The sequence below is a fragment of the Chrysemys picta genome, chromosome 3 (assembly GCF_011386835.1).
Source record: "Chrysemys picta bellii isolate R12L10 chromosome 3, ASM1138683v2, whole genome shotgun sequence".
NCBI lineage: Eukaryota > Metazoa > Chordata > Testudines > Emydidae > Chrysemys > Chrysemys picta.
Genome location: NC_088793.1, coordinates 43,064,349 through 43,076,670, shown reverse-complemented (window position 1 = coordinate 43,076,670; position 12,322 = coordinate 43,064,349). Strand labels below are relative to the sequence as shown.

At 41.1% G+C, this 12,322-nt stretch overlaps 1 protein-coding gene across 4 annotated transcripts in view; it reads right to left on the bottom strand.

Moving 5' to 3' along the window:
- The window catches only part of MYOM2 (myomesin 2), a 228,002-nt gene that overhangs the window by 44,298 nt on the left and 171,382 nt on the right, over window positions 1–12,322 (bottom strand). Inside the window, exon 40 of one of the 4 annotated variants that reach the window (XM_065590163.1) lies at window positions 7,238–9,782. The exons of the other annotated variants lie outside the window; for them this stretch is intronic. The gene's annotated coding sequence lies outside the window, so the exon portion shown is untranslated. Of the gene's footprint in view, window positions 1–7,237; window positions 9,783–12,322 lie in introns of those variants that run through there. 4 annotated transcript variants of the gene reach the window in all.

The window sequence follows — 12,322 nt, the reverse complement described above, 5'->3', positions numbered from 1 at the left end:
CAAACATGTGGAGTCTATAGCTATCAAAGCCAGTAGAGGAAGGTTAGGATCAAGGTACCATCTGATGCAAAAGATTAAAAGCCATTAAAAGTGAATCTGCTGAGGAAACATCAATACTTTTTTAATGTTTATTGTCATTGCAAAGTATTTAAAATCAAACAAACAAACAATTCTATGTATGCTCCCTGTAGAAATGCCACTGGTCATATTTAACTGTCTGCTTCTTCATACTTTGCTTTCACTGTCATTACCAGATAAAGGACATAATTCCCTTAAACAATAGACTGGTCTATTCATCTCACCTTAATCGGACTATGCTATTACCTCAAAACTTGGATGTTCTATTTGCCTCGTTTACTTTTACAAGCTGTTGGACTAAATTTAAACCAGGTCAGTATTGATCAGTTTACCTACCCAGCCTCAGTTAGATTAAATATATCCCCACCACAGAGCCCTGTGAAGTGTTTGAATTGAATCCTGAGGATCTATACCAGCAAGTTCTAAGACAGATGTTGTCTTTTTTTAAAAGAGCAAGCAAATAATTGTATGTTAATTTAATAACCTACTTTGTATCCCAATTGCAAAATCAGTTAAAGTGAAGTATTAGTGCAATTAGTCCCTATGGGGGCTACCTCTTAGTGCTATTTACCTTTCTGTGCTTTGTGCCAATAGTGCCAGATCTTCAGCTAGCCTAAATCAGCATAACTCTGTTGAAGTCAATGGATTTATACTGATTTATACCGGCTGAGGATCTGGCCCAAAACTTTTAGAATGCATGAAGAGACAGGGCTGTGATTATAAGAATTTTATCTGCATTTGTTTTGCATGGCCACAATTGCCATCAGTGATAAAGCAACAAGCAAATTATACACATGATCCTAAATCATTATCATCAAGGCAAATTGCAAAGGCATATGGCCTTCTTGCAGATCAAGCACTATCTGGACTGATCTCTATCTATGTCCTTAAAATAATCTGGCTGGATGTTCAATCTATGTCTATCACTGGTCATCTGATCATGCCACCAAACCTTTTTGTGGCCACATGATCTCCATCCATTTAGTAGCATCCCTTGATAAACACTTATTGGAATGTGTTGGTCTTCCATCCTAATAATACATTCATTCTATGAAAGTCACCCAAACCAGACCAGTTCTGATGGAGGAAGTTGCTGGGTTTGGCTATGCATATCCTCATTTCTGATTTTGTCCTGTCACTTACTATGGAGCAGCTGATGAAAACAATGAGAATCAAGAATGTCAGTCTGCTGTTCATCAGCCTTCCTCAGCACCCACATTTCACAGCCATACAGTCAAGTTAACATAACCCTGATCTGTAGAGCTGAAGCTTCATAGGCAGCATGATGTCCCACCAGCTCCACAGATGCTACTGAAGGGCCTGGAACATGGCGGCAGCTGATGCGACGCACGCATCCACATCTTTTGAACATCCTCTAGTAGCAAGGGGGGAGGGATAGATCAGTGGTTTGAGCACTGACCTGCTAAACACAGGGTTATGAGTTCACTCCTTGAGGAGGCCACTTAGGGATCTGGGGCAAAGTCAGTACTTGGTCCTGCTAGTGAAGGCAGGACTCAACGACCTTTCAGTTCTATGAGATAGGTATATCACTACCTACGACACAAATATTTAACAGTTGCCCCCTGCACCATATCCATTTCAGACAGGATACTATTGAGCTGGTTGTGATCTAGAGTTGGAGGCTGCTTGATGGTAATAGCCCAGGACTTAATTTTGTCTGGATTGATAATCAAGTCAGTGAGCACTGCTTCTCATCCAACCAGATTAACTATCTGCTGCAGTTTTTCTCCCAAGTGAATAAACAAGGCAATGTCCTCATATATTTGCAATCTCAAAGCAAATTGATGTTTTCTCAATGCTACTTATAGCTGCTTTTTACAGCTTACCCATCAGCAAATCAGTGATGATTTACAGCAACAATGGTGATAGGACCTAGTCTTAAAGTGGGGTGGGAAGTTGCGGTAGACCCACCTTCTTTCAACCAAGAAGAGATCTAGATCACAGTCCATAAGCCAAAGTTTGGAAAGGCATGAGGAGTTTATAACATCACCCCTGACTGGAAGAGAGCTGAGAATATTTGTGTACCACAGCTGCACAGGCTTCAATCTAGACCATCCGGTGCACAAATATCATCCCCAATGACTGGATATCATCCAGAGGAAGAAGGATGCTATTCTGCCTCTGTTCAAAATGCATAAGGATGCATGTATCTACTACAGAGATATTACACCGTTGTCAGGCCCAGGAAACAACCTTGCTTCCATGTTAATATCTTGAATCAACAATGACCTTCATGGTTAGGGTCAGAATACTCAGTGCAGCTTTAGACCTCATTGTCACACTGTGTAGTGAGGCAGTGTGGCCTCCCTCAGAGCCAGAGGGGGAGGAACCACCCACTCTGCCCAAGTGAGCGGACCCAGACCTGCCTTGCCACTCCCACTGGAAGTGGGTAACAGGAACAGGAAGTATAAAGGATGAGGCCTCCAGCTTAGTTGGGGCTGAGACACCAAGGCAGGCAGATGGATCCTGCTCACTCCCAGCTGCTGACAAGCCCAGCAACGCCCTGCCCACTGGGGAAGCGGCGTCTACCGCAGACCTGTCAGCACTGCCGCTGGCCACCTACCTGGAGGAGATGGAAGATGTCCGTGGTTCCAGGTACACCCCAAGGGGAGGAGAGGAGGTAGCCCAGGGACAGCCGTCTTCAGTCTGGCTGTAGTGCTGCCTGAAGCATGGTCGGCATCTTGTGGCTGCATCCCCGCAAACCAAGTGGCGGACCACTCTGCCATTGTTAGTGCCTGGGTCACTGCCCAGTGGAGTAGGGTGGGACTGGGTACCACCCGCCACCCCAACCCTGGGGTGACAGTCTCCCTTGCCAGGCCAAGAGGTCTGCATTCATCGATCATCCACGAGAGCTCGGATGCCTGACCCCTGGGGCTTTTGCTATGTCCTTGCATCAACGGCTCAGAGCTAATTGACTCCTGAGTGTTTGTTCTGCCTCTGCGTCCGGAACTCAGAGCTAATTGGCTCCAGAGTTTGCTGTGCCCCTGCTTAAAGGGTCCAGAACCCATGGACTACTGGGTTTGCTTGGTCCCTTTCTAAAGGGCCCAGGTACTATAGACTGTTGGCTGCTCTCCCTTGGGCTCAGGGCCAGAGCATACAGACTCCTGAGAGGCCCTGTTTCTGCCTAAGGGCTGGAGCCTGTTGATTATTGGGGGTTTAGCCCTGTTGAACTGCCTGGGATGCTAATGCCTATTTGCTAGTTTCCCCAGATACTAACTGGCAATCCCAATGGCATAGTGATTCGGTGTGGCCTCCCTCCAACCCAAAAGGGGAAGGATGACTGCCACATCCCTACAACTGTCAACCAGATCTTTAACTTTCAAGAAGATGGCTACATTTAATAAGCCAGGCACAGTACTTTTTATAGACTTCTGTCAGGCCTTTGATTCAATGTGTTGAGCAAGCTTGTGGCATTTGCTGAGGAGCATTAGCATCCCTAGGAAGATAGTGTTACTGATAGAACTCTGTAATGGAATGAAAAGCTAGGTTAGAGTTAATGGTAGGTATCCAGCTTGTTTCCTAATTCCACAGGGGACAACTGAAGAGCATCTTTAAGTAATCTTCCCATCAATGCAACTGATTTTGCAGACCCTGGCAAATGCTGCCATCCTGATTTTTTACTGGAGAAACTAGTGCCACCTTTTACTGCAGACACTGCAAGGTTGAGTAGAGTCTGCAAAGATTGTGCCTACTGGCAGCCTGTTCTAAACTGGCTGCCTGAGTCAATCACCAGAGTTTTGTATAGTTCTTAAACAATTACTTGATGATGTTCCAAAGCTGAAGCCATTGGGCATTTGCCCTCAAATCATAGAAGTGTATAACTGGAAGTGACCTCGGTAGGTCATCTAGTCCAGTCCCCTGTACTCAAGGCAGGACTAAATAATAACTAGACCATTTGTGACAGGTGTTTGTCTAACCTGTTTTTAAAAGCTTCCAGTGATGTAGATTCTACAACTTCCCTAGGCAATTTATTTCAGTGCTTAACTACCCTGACAGTTAGGAAGTTATTCCTAATGTCTAGCCTAAACTCCCATGCTGCAATTTAAGCCCACAGCTTAATTTCACCCTCCTCCTTGTAACAACCTTTTATGTATTTGAAAACTATCATGTCTCTCCTCAGTCATCTCGTCTCCAGACTAAACAAGCCCAGTTTTTTCAATCTTCCCTCAAAGGTCATGTTTTCTAGACCTTTAATCATGTTTCTTGCTCTCCTCTGGACTTTCTTCAGTTTGTCCACCTCATGCCTCACGTGTGGCACACAGAACTGGACACAGTACTCTAGCTGAGGTTTTATCAGCACAGAGTAGAATGGAAGAATTACTTCTCATGTCTCAATGCAGTGTTGTTATAGCTATGTCACTCCAAGAATATTCGAAAGACAAGGTGGGTGAGGTAATAACTTATATTGGACCATCTTCTGTTGGTGAGAGAGACAAGCTTTCAAGTTACACAGATCTCTGCTTCAGTTCTGGGAAAGGTATTGAGAGTGTCACAGCTAAATACAAGATTGAACAGATAGTTCAGAGTGTGTATAAGGAATGAGCACATATTCTAAGGAACCATTCAAGGTGAAGTAGCCTTTTAATACCCCTTTAGTCATAGAACAAAAAGGGTTGGTGGATTACAGATAGTTGAGATAAGCCATAAATCTAGTGTCTTATTAAGACCATGATTTGTAGTGTCTAGCAAATTTTTGAATTTAAGATCCCAGGCTTGTCTTAGAAAAGTGTTCTGCAGGTTTCCTATGAGGATGGGGACTGATAAGTCAGATATAGAGTAATCCTTATCAGTCCTCATCCTCAAAGGATTCCTCTGAAACATGTATTTTGACTCAAATTATAGTCTTGCTTTTTTTCTTAGCTCCAACTGCAATGAACATCTCCTGACAGCTCCTTGGTTGGCATTTTGAAGGGCTAAGGCACCAGTACCAAACTGGCAGCAGTCAGCACCAATGACTTGAAACAATGCCATTCCTCAACAGATGACAGAGAAAGTGAGGCTGAAGCCTCTAATTCTTTGATGGTCTTAAGCCAGAGGTTCCCAAACTTGGTTCACGGCTTCTTCAGGGTAAGCCCCTGGCAGGCCGCGAGACACTACCTGATTGTCTGCAGGTACGGCTGCTTGCAGCTTCCACTGGTTGCGGTTCGCCGTTCCCAGCCAATGGGAGCTGCGGGAAGCGGCACGGGCTGGGCGGAGGTTGGGAACACGTAATGGCTGTGTGCACCAATTCACCAGAGATTCTCTCCAGTTTGTTTTACAAATGGAAACTGACAGCTTGGTTCTAATAAAAGCTTTTGATTTAAACAAACTAATTTCAATCCATTAATTGGCTGTTCACTAAATCAGAGGCACACTTTTGTCAACAGAAGCTGATGGGTCAGTGTCAAGTTCAGCACCTCTGCAAACTCACACATCAATGGCCAATCCTTGACTGCCAATCATTGTATGAGGAAAAATCAATAACATTCGCATCATGGGGGTCTTTCTAATGAAGCCACCACCTGTGACATTTTGGTCAATTGTCCTTGAAGCTTAAGTGGCCAAGAGTTTCTCTGCCTCTAAGACAAAAAAAAGACCAAGTAAACTTTGCAATAATTCTAAATAATCAACTATATAACTTTTTATAGCACACAGCACTGCCATATCTGGCATCTATAGAAGATTTTGAGGTAATTATGTCAAAAATGTTTTAGAAATATTTGAGTATCACTGGGGTAGCCGTGTGAATCTGGATCTGTAAAAAGCAACAGAAAGTCCTGTGGCACCTTTAAGACTAACAGATGTATTGGAGCATAAGCTTTCGTGGGTGAATACATCTGACGAAGTGGGTACGAAAGCTTATGCTCCAATACATCTGTTAGTCTTAAAGGTGCCACAGGACTCTCTGTTGCTTTTTAGAAATATTTCTATCCCTTTTTTGTCAATCCTTTTTATCCCTACACCTGTAGAACCAGAGACTTCCTTAGTAAGATTGTGTGGAACTTAGAAGGAGAGAGAGATAAAAATCAATACCCTTTAAAAAGTTACCTAACTACAATCTCATGTTGAATAAAGGAGTGTTAATACATAAATAAGACATATTAAAAGTATCATGTCAAAAGAAACTGGGGGTTTATGGTAGTATCAAAAATTTTGATACTACAGAATAAGCAAAGATGTTAAAATTGTGCAATGAAAAATTGCTCCCATACGGATGAGAGCAGAATTTAAGTTTATGAGAATCAATTTTGATCAAAAAGTGGCTGGGATGAAAAAGTAGTACCTGATTTAGAAAGAAAAGTTCAGCTGGAAATTGGTGTTGGAATTCAGAAGTTGTTAGGAACATATAACTTTTTGGTCAAGTTCCTGGAACTGAAAGAAAATGCAATGATTGTTACATAATTAGAAGATGCAGAATGGAGGAACAATTAAAAATAAAAAAAAGAATATATTCTCCAGTGCCTTCAGAATTGGTCTGAATAGTAGCTATGCCAGCATGGCTTTAAATTATTAAGGCTATCCCAGAGCCTAAAATCCTACCAGGCTTCACTGCTACCACTTGTGGTAATGGTGGCTAAACATGACCCTCAATTGTCTCTTCCTCCTGCTGCTGCTCAGTCATTATTCTTTGTTTTATAGATATATGCGCCTACAATGTCCCTTCTCCCCATTTCATCTTCTAACTGAAAAAGATGTTTAGAAATGGATATGGAAGAACTTCCTATACTGATTTTACAAGCAAATGATTGCACACACTAGAGTTTGAACATTGGAGGTTTTGAAGACATTTGTAGCATTAACCAGTCTTCATCTGAATACTCATAAAATGAATAATGGGACCCCACAGATATTAGTGAACCAGACACACCAGTTTTATTCATTAAACTGTTCACAAATTATCCATCCTGATTTGTTCACAGATCACTTTGAGAGATAAGGGTTGTAGATTCAGACCCATGGCAAACTTATTATTAATAGTTGTTTACGTTTTTATAGTTTCAAACATATTGATTTTTCATTGGAGAAGTTAAAATTCCACTATTCCAAATTAAACAAACAAGGGAGAGCAAAATACTATTTGAAGATATATTAATAGATCAATCGATTCTTACGTAGGATATAAGAATCCTGCATGTGTCACTCAAAGCTTCCTGAGCGCTGAAAGAAATACCTAATTTGGGTATTATACAATAGACTGTTAAAACAACCTTTGATTTTTTTTTTTAACTTCTGCTGGTATCTAGTACTTGAAATCAGGTGTCATTAGCATCTGACAATAGAAGGTTTTCAAAGGGAACTCAGGCATATTTATTACAGTAATTTGAGTTTCTCCCCTCATCAATTTTAATATATATCATATTTTTTCTTTACACAAATTTTGGTATGCAGAAATCTGTGGGACTCATCTAATTACAAATAATAGTAGAATCTAAAAAAAGGTCTTAATACAATTCATTAAGGGTTTTAAATGAAGTGTTAGCTAATCAACATTTAACTTCCCTGTGTTCTAATTAAGTGATAATCAGTAATCACCATTGTCTCAGAATATATGAGGCAATAAAAATCAATCCCACGTACAAAATAAAGTGCCACAACATTAATTGAATAATGCAGCAAGAGATTTGTTTTTGTCCCTTCCTTTTGGGGTGTTTTTTTGTTGAGTTTTGTTTTAATTGTTTTAAATGAGATGAGGCTAGTTAAAAATTCCTTTTAAGACTGCAAATTGAAATTGACTATAGCTATGAGTTCTGAGCTATAGTTGTCTGTTCTTCCACTATAAGCATTTTATTTATAGTCATATCCAACAGAGAGCTACAGTGGGATTATGGGCACAACACTGAATTGTCTTCTAGGAAGTCTTCATTCCTTTTCAGTCAGATGGCTTCCCTTATATGCTTTGATCTGAATTGTTGCAGGATTAGTAGACTCCCAATCTATCAAGCTTGTAGATACTTGATGAAAATGATCCGTGCTTTTTTTCTTCCCACTGAACAGGGAGTTTGCTTATTGGACAAGTGATATAGAAATTATTGATGAAATGCACATACAGTGTATCATCCTGAGCATGCCAGCTTAGTCAAAAATTCATACTTTTTGTCCAAAAGAGAGAAAAATTAAGAAGTTTTCAGAGTGACAGACTTCAAACCCTCAGCATCTTGTAGAATTTTAATTTCTGTATCCTCTGAGTCAAAATGGTAATTTATTGGCGTTGTAGTATTCACCATTCACCAAAGGTAAAGTCAACCTTTACCTACAGTTATTTTGTGCTTTACCGCTATTCTTGATTCTAAGTATGTGTGGAATTATGATATGTCAGATATCACATAGTCAATTGATCCTTTTTCAGCATGGCAAACAGTTAGCAATGGAGGTACCCAGGGTTCTATATTAGAATCATAGAATATTAGGGTTGGAAGAGATCTCAGGAGGTCATCTAGTCCAATCCCCTGCTCAAAGCAGGACCAACACCAAGTAAATCATCCTAGCCAGGGCCTTAAAAACCTCTAAGGATGGAGATTCCACCACCTCCCTAGGTAACCCATTCCAGTGCTTCACCACCCTCCTAGTGAAACAGTGTTTCCTAATATCGAACCTAGACCTCCCCCACTGCAACTTGAGACCATTGCTTCTTGTTCTGTCATCTGCCACCACTGAGAACAGCCGAGCTCCATCCTCTTTGGAACCCCCCCTCCCCAGGTAGTTGAAGGCTGCTCTCAAATCCTCCCTCACTCTTCTCTTCTGCAGACTAAATAACTCCAGTTCCCTCAGCCTCTCCTTGTAAGTTATGTGCCCCAGCCCCCTAATAATTTTCATTGCCCTCCACTGGACTCTCTCCAATTTTTCCACATCCCTTCTGTAGTGGGGGTCCAAAACTGGATACAATACTCCAGATGTGGCCTCACCAGTGCCAAATAGAGGGGAATAATCACTTCCCTTGATCTCCTGGCAATGCTCCTACTTATACAGCCTAATATGCTCTTGGCTTTCTTGGCAACAAGGGCACACTGCTGACTCATATCCAGCTTCTCATCCACTGTAATCCCCATGTCCTTTTATGCAGAACTGCTTCTTAGCCAGTTGGTCCCCAGTCTGTAGAGGTGCATGGGATTCTTCCTTCTTAAGTGCAGGACTCTGCAATTGTCCTTGTTGAATCTCATCAGATTTCTTTTGGCCCAATCCTCCAATTTGTCTAGGTCACTCTGTATCCTATCCCTACCCTCCAGCACATATACCTCTCCCCCCAGCTTAGTGTCATCTGCGAACTTGCCAACAGTGCAATTTGTCCCATCATCCAGATCATTAATAAAGGTGTTGAACAAAACCAGCCCCAGGACCAACCCCTGGAGCACTCCACTTGATACCGGCTGCCAACTAGATATCAAGCCATTGACCACTGAACCTGACAATCTAGCCAGCTTTCTCTCCTTGTAGTCCATTCATCCAATCCATACTTCTTTAAATTGCTAGCAAAAATACTGTGGGAGACTGTATCAAAAAATTGGCTAAAGTCAAGATATATCACATCCACCGCTTTCCCCATATCCATAGGGCCAGTTATCTCATCATAGAAGGCAATCAGGTTAGTCAGGCATGACTTGCCCTTGGTGAATCCATGTTGATCGTTCCTGATCACCTTCCTCTCCTCCAAGTGCTACTAGGATGGATATTGCTTAATTTGAAGAAAATATATGTCTATTGATGACCTGGAAAAGTGGAGATGGCAAAATTTACTTATGACACAAGATTATTAGGTTACTCATGATTAGAGAAAGTTGTGTTATTTAGGTTAGTCCAGGCTAACAATTTGGAGATGGTTGAGATGTCTAGGTGAATAGACAAACATGATGGCGCATGAAATTCAATGTTCCATCCTCAGTGTAACATGTATTGGAAGGAATATTTTAAATTCTTGTACACTCCTGACTATAGCTATTCTGGGGGAAGTGGGGCAATGAAATGAGGATATGTGCCTATTTTGAATTTCACTGAGAATATTTCCTTCACCTCTTTGTCCATATAATATTCTATTTGGGATTATGGAATTTTGATTTGTGTTTCAACATTCGATGCAACCTCCCAATAGTTTTCTGCACTGTGGGAAACTTGGATTGCATAACTGATGCATCCTGAGAAGAGTTTAGAAGGCTTGTGCACCTATGTGCCCTTTCAGTATTCTGCACAAGTGGTGAACCATGATGAGACTGGTCGAGCTAGATCATTGCAGTCATTTTTGGCCTGGAGGGAAAAAATCCAGTGCATATAAGAACACTTTGAAGTAATTGATGTTCCTGTTGTATCGCATTTGGGAGACAATAAGTCAGCCATGATAAAAAAGGCTCTTTTGTAGAAAGTACATTACAAAATTAAGAGAACATTCTTGCTAGAGTTTTAGAATTGTTTATAGATACTATGGGCCTGGTTTTACCCTCTTTCACACCAGTTTCAATCAGGAGTAATTCCACTGAACCCTATAAAGTTTCACCAATGTAAAACAGATACGAAACTAAAACCTGACCTACTATTGTGTGCGACTTCTATAGCATAAGGTGAACCTAGAAGATAGTAGAAAAAACCTTATTGATAACCTTATCACTTGCCTCTTGTTAAAGTGGGAACGTGCAGCTACAGGCATAGTTAAAGTTGCACAAGGGTGTCTAATCTAAAATCTAAAATGACCTTTTATGGAGCATACAAATTTTGCCAAACTTTCACCTTTCCTACTGAGCTTTTCCACTTCTGAATCCACTCAGGCTGTCTGAAGGTGGTTTTTTTTTGTTTGTTTGTGTTTTTTTTTTAAGTTTGGCCAAAAACAGGTTAGCCATTTTGGGGGGTGTACAAAGGTTAAAGGAGTATGCTATTGCCATTATTTTAACAATTTAGGAATCCTCTAGTGCCTCAGTGGTTTCTGATACAATCTTGAAATGTAACAGCTAATCCGAAGATTATCAGAGATCAATAACATTCTTCTGGAAACACATATCCTTGAGTAAGCCAAGTGGAATTATCTTCAGGCTGTGATCTCCCACTGTTCTGTTAACTCTGCATGTCTGTACGCAAGAAAGTGGAATTTCCTTTTACAAGTATAGGAGTCCATGAGAAAAATATTCTGTGAATATGCACATAGAATAAAGTGGGAGTCCTGATTCATTCAACAGAACATCTGAAAGTGTGTACAGACTCATTCTGTATGATCTATTAAAGGGTGCAGTAAATCTGCAGAAGGCCTGACTCATTCAGTACGCAGAAGTACTCAATAGGTCAGACCACTGCAACTAAAGGAAAATCAGTTCCACAGAAACAGTGAGCTGTACATGTAATGAGGATGAAGAGGACAGTACTGCTTCTGTCAGACACTTCTGTAATTTATATGCCCTTTCCCTGCAACACTAACATATTATGTTGATGTGATGCTGCAACAAATGATACACAGCATAGCTGTTATGTCTGAAATCGAGTAGGATGAAGAGGATGCCCACTTGAGCTCCAGGACTGAGATTCTATTCTAAATCTTTCAGTGCTCTCATCACTGTAGAGTCTGAGTGCTTTCCAGAACTGCATTATGCAATGTGCAATGGCATTTGTTATGCATGATTCTCTTTTTCTCCTTTTTTTTCCTCTGTGGGGGAAGTGTGAGTTTATTTTAATTATTAGTTTTAAAGTTTATTTTGTCTGCTTTGCTATGTTAATCATTGAAGGCACACTGTTATTAAAGTGGCATACTGTTGCCACTTTCATCCATGTCTTACTCTACATGACCATGAACAAGGTGAACTAGTATCAGAGAGGATAGATCTTTATGGGACTCCACAGGTGGAGATGCAGTATCCAATTAGTACTTTTTGGGTATGTCTCTCCATGAAAAAGTCATATCATTTCAGTGCATTCCCCTGGCCTCATGCAACCTACTTCAGGCTGTACTTAATTTGTGGGCTTGCCAGGGCTGAACACCAGCACCTATAGGCTTGGCAGTTCATAGCCCTGGCACCTCTGGGCTTGCTGCATCAGTTATGAATGTAAAAAAATTGCTTGAGCCCCGAAACCTAATTGCTTGAGCCCCACCACTTCTTTCATTAAAATTAAGAACTAAATTCAGGCAGGTCAGTAGTATCTCATGATCAACTGTGACAAATGCTGCAGAGAGATCCAGGAGAATTAGACTGGATATCTACCCTCCATCCATCAAGAGCAGAAGATCATCCAATAAAGCTAGTAATGCTGTTTCCTTCCTGTACTCTGATCTGAA